Raw genomic sequence first — 8,256 nt, 5'->3', positions numbered from 1 at the left:
AATCCTGCCGAGAGGGAAAAAAAAAAACGCTGCTGCCGCACGAATTTCGAGACAATAAAATTCGTTTCAAGATCGTTTTATGAAAAATCACAATGAAAATTTACGTGGCCTCGCTCTGATACCACTTGTGGGGTAATATCCGTATAAGACCCTTTAAATATAGGACTATAACGTAAAAATAACATGTGAAATATGGTCATAAACGAAATACAATATTGAAACGACAAAGATAAAGAATCAACCTCGGGTCCTTTGTTGTGCGGCGTAAAGAACAGAAATCAACAGAGATTTCCTCCTAATCGTTGCACCCAAGACCGTCTGAGACTATGCCCTTGTGCTAGAAATGCTCTCTAATTGACTTGCAATATCGAGAGAGCTATTGTGAGGTTTTTCAGATGTGAGATCTAGGAATTTCAGAGAAAATGTTCCAAAACCCTAATATTTTCGAGAATGAATGATTAGGTTTCAAAAGGAGAAGAAACTCTCCTTTTGTTCCTTCATTCGGCCGTGGGTTTCATGAGGGGGAGTGGGCTTATCCACTTCCTCCTTATTAAACTCGTGGTCCGATAAATTTCGCTAAAATGTATACGACGCGGTTTTTATAAATCGTCATCGGTTATCGGCTATTAAAAAATCAACTAATAATACGGGTTAGTTGAAGTATTAACACATGTCCGACAGAGACGATATTGTATAATATTCAATATACATCAATTAAATATAATCGTTTATATTTAATTTACGAATTAACTGTTTAATTCGCCTTAGCCCATTTTATTTAATCCGTATTAAATATAATATCTCATTATCACATTTTGACTAATTACTAGTCAAATAACTCGGACTAGCTGGTTAGTCAAAATTGGCATCTACATGACTGTATTTTCATACTGTCACATCTCTCAAACGTATCCTATAGGTGTGACTTTTAGGGACTAGTTGATCACCGCCATCTGTATGACAATAACGTCAAACTTATCTAGCAAGCCAACCGTTATTGATAAACGTGGATCAACTGATAATAATACCAAAAGTATGCCCTTTGATCCTTTTAGAGATTTATAAGTCCTTGCACTAACTGTTAAGGACACCAGCCCCAACAGTATAGTGATCAACCATAAAACATGGTTCAAACAAATTGTTAGCTCTCATAATCTTATCAAGGTTGAAGGTGATTGTTTCATCACCTGCTTCAAGTGTGAGCTCTTCATGTTTCACATCTATCACCGCTCCGGTGGTGTGTAGGAAAGGTGTTCCTAAAATTATTGGAATGTTAGAATCCTCCTCCATATCAAAGTCCACCGGTATGAAGAACTTTCCAACTCTCACGGGTACATCTTCCCATACCCCTAGTGGTTTATTTGTTGAATGATCCGCCATTTGTAAGGTTATGTTGGTGCACTTGATCTCTCCCACTCCTAGTCTTTCACATACCGTGTATGGCATGACACTCACACTTGCACCTAGATCACATAGTGCCTTGTTGATTGTGGTATCACCAATGGTACATGGAATGGAGAAACTCCCCTTATCTTTGAGCTTTGGAGGGGAATTCCCTTGTAGAATTGCACTACTCACCTTAGTAAAGGCAATTGTTTCCAATTTTCGGATGGTCTTCTTCTTGGTAAGGATGTCTTTCATGTACTTTGCATAAGCCGGAACATGATGGATTAGCTCCGTAAATGGTATAGAAACCTCTAAGTTCTTCACAATCTCCATGAACTTTCCAAGTTGCTCATCAAACGTGGGCTTAGCTTGGCGACTTGGGAATGGAAGTCTAATCACAATAGGTTCTTTCTCAATTCCCTTAGTCTTCTCTTCATTTCTCTTCTTTGATGAGTTATTGGTTGTTGTCTCTACCACCTTAGGATTTCTCCTTAGTGGTTCAATCACATCACTTTTCTTGTCATTCTCCGCAACAATTCCTTCTTCAATTGACTTCTTTGGTCCCTCATATCTAGTACCGCTCCTCAAGTGGATAGCATTGATGGTCTCATCTCTTGTGGGAGGATTACCTTGAGGAGGTAATTGCCCCTTTTGTCTTTGGGAGCTAGAAGAGGCCAATTGAGACAATTGAATCTCCAACATTTTGGTGTGAGCAAGGATATTGTTGATGGTGGTTTCTTTGGCTTGGCTATCCTTTTGCATTTGAGCAAAGAAATCTTGTTGGCTCTTTTGCATTTGGAGAACCTCTTCTTGAACATCAAAAGCTTGGTCATTGGGTTGATTGTAGTATGGTCTTTAAGTAGGATTTTTCATTGGAGGTGGTGTGTATATGGGTTGATGGTTTTGGACATTTTGGCTCTTGTATGAGAGGTTTGGATGGAATTTGGTATTCTCATTGTAGTAGTTGGAATAAGGTGTACCATTTTTGTATGCTTGGAAAGCATTCACTTGTTCCTCTACATTCATCTTTATCATGTCCCAAGGTTCCACAATTTTCACATACTCCATGTGGGATTGTGGATGATGTTATCATAGCATTGACATGTTGTTTGGGTGATTTGGAAGCTTCCTCAAGCTTAGCCATGGCCTTCTCAAACTTCAAATTTATAGTGTCGATGTGAGCACTTAGTTGAGCACCCAATTGTGTGATGGAATCCACCTCATGCTTTCCTCCTCTAGTGGCCTTTCGTGGCCTACTATATTGGGAATTATGAACCGCCATCTCTTCGATTTTGGCCCATGTTTGGTTGTCATCAACCTCAGTGAACCTCCCATTGGAGCCCATATTATGCACATTTCGGGAGTCTTCATATAAGCCATTCCAAAATTGCTGAACGAGGAACCACTCGCTAAGTCCATGGGGTGGACAAGAGCGGCAAGTGTCCTTAAATCTCTCTCATGCTTCATATAATGATTCCTCATCCCTTTGCTTGAACCCGGTGATCTAGGCTCTCAACATGTTAGTCTTCTCCAGAGGATAAAACTTCTTGTAGAAGGCAAGTGCTAACTTCTTCCATGAATCAATACCAAGGGTAGCCTTGTCTAGGCTCTTTAACCATTGCTTTGCGGTTCCGATCAAGGAAAAAGGAAACAACACCCATCGAATTTGATCTTGGGTTACTCCGGTTTGAGAGATAGCATCACAATAGTCACAAAAAGTCTCCATATGTAGATGAGGATCTTCATTAGGCATCCCTGAAAGGATTCATTAACCCTCTAATAAAACTCTTTAATTATTTATCTAAAATACACATTGATTTAGATGTTGGTCTTATGCATGCATAACATAATAAAATAGAAAAGTAAGAACAATGTTCCTTACAATGATAAAAACGGTTTTAAGGGGCACAAGTAAGAACACCTTTCTTACTTGTTCTTGAACTCAAAATAAATGGACGATCCCCTTGGTCTCAATATTGTGAGAACCTCCTTACAATTGCACCAAGACAAACCCTTAATTCTAATTAATATATTAACTAGATATATATAATTAGATACCTTAAAATAATTCTTATTATTATCTCTATTACTACCCTTGGTAATCTAAAATAAGATTTTTGAACAATTTTTTCTAAAACTAATTTTAGAGAGGTAAGAGGAAAGTGAGAGAAGTGAAGTAAGTGAGAAATGAATTAAGTGAGAATAAGAACAATTCTTATTCTCTAAGTGGGGTGGAAAACTGGTGGGGAGGGTGTCCAAGAGGACCAATGCATGCCCATTCCCTTTTTAGAATTGTTCTTATCAAAGAGTATTAGGGTGTAGTATAGGTTATAATTGCAATCATTATGTTTACCACTATTAAAACAATTTAACCATTCACCCTAATCATCCTCTAAAAACCGGTGGCCCTTATAATATGGAGTTTATTTTATTTTTGTCAATTGTCACATTGTCATATAATGTGTAATATAAAACATGTAACATGATATCAATAATATTAATGCATATTTAACAATTAAATATCTTTACATATATTAATACAATTTTATATAACAATTGACTAGTAATTCATGATTACAAGTGTATAAAATGGTCCATGTTAATATAATCTACAACAAATTATAATTATAATTAACCGATCATTCTTAATTTAATTGTTTCATAAACAAAGTTTTAGTAATATAATATTTTAATTACTAAAACGAATCTCATTTAATCGAATTATAATAAGATTCATATTCTCACTCTTAAATGTAAATTGTTCAATTTTAAGGAATTAATTAATCTGTATTATTATACAATTAATTAATTTATCTATTAAGGGAATTGTCCTTTAGGTGTGACCTTAAGGGATCAACTGATCACCACCGTCAAACGACAGTAATGTCAAACTCTAGTCAGCCAATCATTACCGATTAATGTTGATCAGTTGACGTATAAAAATGAATCATCCCTTTATGTATTCTTATTATGAGTTTTAATAATGTGATCGCACTATTGTTGAGGACACATACTCCAACAATCCCTCCAAATTGGTTTCTCTCAACTAGTTATATGAATGCGGATTTGGCAATGAAATTACCGGTTAAGTGAGGTGGTGTTGGAGTACCATTTGGTAGGTTCTCCTCGGTAGGTACGAAATGAGATGAAAATTTAGGCATTGTGGGTTGATTTTGTGGTTGGTTTTGAATTGGTTCCTCCTCTCCCTCTCTTGCAAAAGGGTTGGTAAACACAACAATATCCTATTGGATAACACTGACGTCCACAAGTTCTCCAATAACCAAAGTTGTCTAAGCCCCTCTAATGGTTCTTCTAAGATTGGTCAAAGTTCTTTCAATTTCGGGATCAATAGGCAAAGGTCTACCTTGTGATCTCCTAGACATGCAAAAAGCAAACAACTAGAAAACAATTAAAACTACCTTGAGGAGTTTGATTTTTTCAAGGTTAAGAAAGACACAACTAAAAACAACAAACGACAACAATTCAATTAAACACCGTCCCCGGCAACGGCGCCATTTTTGGTGCGGTTCGAAACTTTGTCGTCTAAATCAACCAACCAAAACAATATTTATAACTAAGCAAACTACTCTTAGTAGAGTGGTAAGTAAAGGTCGGATCCCAAAGGACGGATATTGAATTAAGTTATCGGTTGTAAAAAGCTATGTCTTAGGGTGTCACATACTGGATTGAGATTTGAGGTATCATGCTACACTACTATAACAATGAAATGTAAAGAAATGAGAGCAAAACAAGCAAGTAAAGTGAAGGTTTGTAAACAATAGATTAAGGCACTAGGGTGTCATGGGTTCATAGGGGATTCATTGTGGTGATCATAAAAACATGTTTTCATAGTTTCAAGCAAAATATTATTGTAGTGGAATCGAGTTAGTTTATGTCTTACGATTCATAGTGATACCGTCGTTTAGTACCAAAATTTAATTTATAATTCCAAACTAAAACTATAGCTAGTGATAGTAAGGGTCGAACCACAGAGAGACAAGGTTGATTTTGTTTGCAAATTTTCAGTCTGTAAAAGTAACAATTAAATGGGGGTTTTGAAGTTGGTTGGCTAACAGGCTAATCGCAAAAAAATGAATATTCTTAACAAGATAAAAAGGGGATCGGGAACTTCGGTTCACCATGGCATATAACAGGTCAGTCAAGCAGCGGAGATCTTTTAATACGGTCTCAGGGAAGATAAGCCAATCTTTCGATCAACACTCGAATAACCTCGCGGTCTAATAATTCCCAAGAATTTATCAAAGTTTTCACTCAAGAGAAATTCTAAATCTAGCGACAAATTAAATTACCAATCTTTCGACCTAGCAAAGAAATCCATCAAAAGATAACAAGACCAATACGGAAGAACTCATGCTACACAACTACCCTACTTCTATACCATGGCTCACCTCGTTCCCAATCAAAGGAGTTACCTACGCATAATCAAGACTATACTAATTACTAGATTAACAATAAAGAACGAATTCAACATGATGGAATCTAACTAGAACAAAGGAGAGAAATCAATTACTGAAATTAATTGAGGAAAACAAGAATTAAATTAACAAAGAAGAATATAAAGAAAGAACAATTGCATTAAAGGCTTACTAATTGAATATCAAGAACCAAACATTCGAATCCAGGTCTCCGTCTCAAGCTAGATCTAAAAACTAAGTTTTTCCAGAATAAAAATTACATCCTCTAAAAATTGCTGCGTTCAACTGATAAAAGATACTGAAAGTTAATTACAAGTTGGGCTTTTAAAAGTCTAACACGGAAAATTAAACATCAGCTCGCAATACGGTCGATCGACTGGTCTGCACGGTCGATCGACTGAACCTGAGGAACAGTAGCTCCTGTCTGAACTCCAGTGGTCGATCGACTGAAAGGCTTAGTCGATCGACTGAGTGTGCTGTGCAGTGGCTCTTGATGCTTCCAAAAAATGAGTCTTCATTCCTTGCACGCATCCCAAGGTGAGTGAATGAGCTCTCCTTCCTCTTAGCTTCCTCGAACTCGCTTCCGGAGGACGAACTTGGCTTGATTTAGCCTACTTCCACGCATTCCTACAATAAATCATAGAAAACGCAAAGTAAACCATTTCGGGAGAAATAGCAGCCTTAAGCCACCAATTAAGCATGGAAATACGTGCCAAAACCTCAATTAAAGTGTATAGAATATGCACGTATCAAATCTCCCCAAACCAAACCTTGCTTGTCCCCAAGCAAGCACTATGACCCGTATAAAACTAAATGGAAAGGAGTACATTTCAGAGCTAACTACAAGTAAATGCCGAACCATTTAATGCCCAATGTCATCTACTGCACAGCTTAAGTCAAGCGAACAAATTTATGCATATCATAGAATTAAATCGGGCGTTCAACCTTGCAAGACTCATACAGTCGGACTCTCCCGGATCGCTCTTCTCTCAGCAAAGCAAATGGTAAGATGATATGTAAATGAGAGGGAAGAAAAATATAGTCTCTCACCTAGACTGCGACCGACAAAACATGTATGCTTGACTAGCATGAGTAATGATTCTATTCACCGTACATACGCATAACCACCGTCAAAGACTATCACATGCCGAATTATTGCAAAATTTGGATATGTGAGGCTAAGTGGGAAAGAAGGGGCAAAACAAATATGGAGAAGTGAAGGTAAGAGCCAAGCTAGTACCTAATGAACCATCAGAAACTGAATCCCTTCTTCCAACTCAACTAAAACAAACAATCATGCCTTTATTGACTAGGCAACACACAAATCCAAACGGACGCCTCCAAAACAAGAGATAAACACATGAGGCGTGTTTTTATTGCAACTAAGACCTATTATTTCAAGACTCTCCTCTTTTTTTTTTTCAATTTTCTGTTCCTGTTTCTTTTTTTTTTTCTTTTCATCATTTTTTTTTTCTTTTTTTTTTTTCAAAAACTGAACTGGTGGTCGATCGACCACTGATGGCTGTCGATCGACCACCCTGCACACTTCAGACCATTCTGTCCAACAGCTTCCCCTTTTTTTTTCATTTTTCTGAATTCTTCCTTTCTTCATTTTTTCTTTTCAGGCTGAAACAATTCCTTCATCTCTCAAGAATACCCGCTCCAAAATTACAAGAGCGAACCAAAACGACTTTAATCAACAAATTCCTCTACTACTTCCTAGCTTGGCACAATGGTAGGCTAAGTATGGGGTGTAGTTGAGGGCAACTGGCGATTTTGGCTTATAGTGGAGTTAATGGGGTAAACGAGAAAGGGGACGATGCAATAATTCTCCAAACATGCAATACCGACCACAAACCAATGCGTATGGGCAAAAAGCAATCAAAACTCATACACGTGCAAAACATGAAATGAAGGGAGTAACTACTCTCAATCCTAATTTAACCGGTCATAAATGTCACCAGTTATAGGCTCTATATCTCAGAAGGTATAAGTAGTTTGCCAAAAGTAATGAGTCAAGTCTAATTGCCCGAAATAGATTCCATAACAAAATTTGGGATATCGCCTTTGATTCTTGCTAAGCAGCTATGAAAAGACAGGGGACGGCATGTTTGACTAATAGAGCAAAATCATCATTAAAAACTCCAATCCGACTCAACTACATGCAAAAATAAACGTGATATTTTGGTTTTTTTATGCATTTTTTTCGATTTTTTTTTTTTTTTTTTTTTTTAAAGGAAAGAATAAAACAAATGCAAGTAGAATTTAAACATGTGACGGAAATGCAATAGAAAACGAATGCAGATGCAAGACAAAAGGCATATGCAAATACCCTCCCCAAACCAAAACGCACAATGTCCCCATTGTGCTCAACAAATAAGTCACCAGAGAAAAATGGGAGAATAAGAGCATAAAAGGTAAAAGGAAGCGAAAA

The 8,256-nt window shown here is 37.0% G+C and overlaps 1 non-coding gene across 1 annotated transcript; it reads left to right on the top strand.

Annotated features, from left to right (window-relative positions):
* Window positions 1-2,798: 2,798 nt before the first annotated feature.
* Window positions 2,799-2,905, top strand: LOC141621009 (small nucleolar RNA R71). The gene has a single exon (XR_012532083.1). It is a non-coding gene; the product is annotated as a small nucleolar RNA R71 (small nucleolar RNA).
* The last annotated feature ends 5,351 nt before the right edge of the window (window positions 2,906-8,256 follow it).

This window comes from Silene latifolia, chromosome 1 (genome assembly GCF_048544455.1).
Source record: "Silene latifolia isolate original U9 population chromosome 1, ASM4854445v1, whole genome shotgun sequence".
In the NCBI taxonomy this organism is placed as follows: Eukaryota; Viridiplantae; Streptophyta; class Magnoliopsida; order Caryophyllales; family Caryophyllaceae; genus Silene; species Silene latifolia.
The sequence above is the reverse complement of the archived record's forward strand: the minus strand, read 5'-3'. Positions and strand labels throughout refer to the sequence as shown.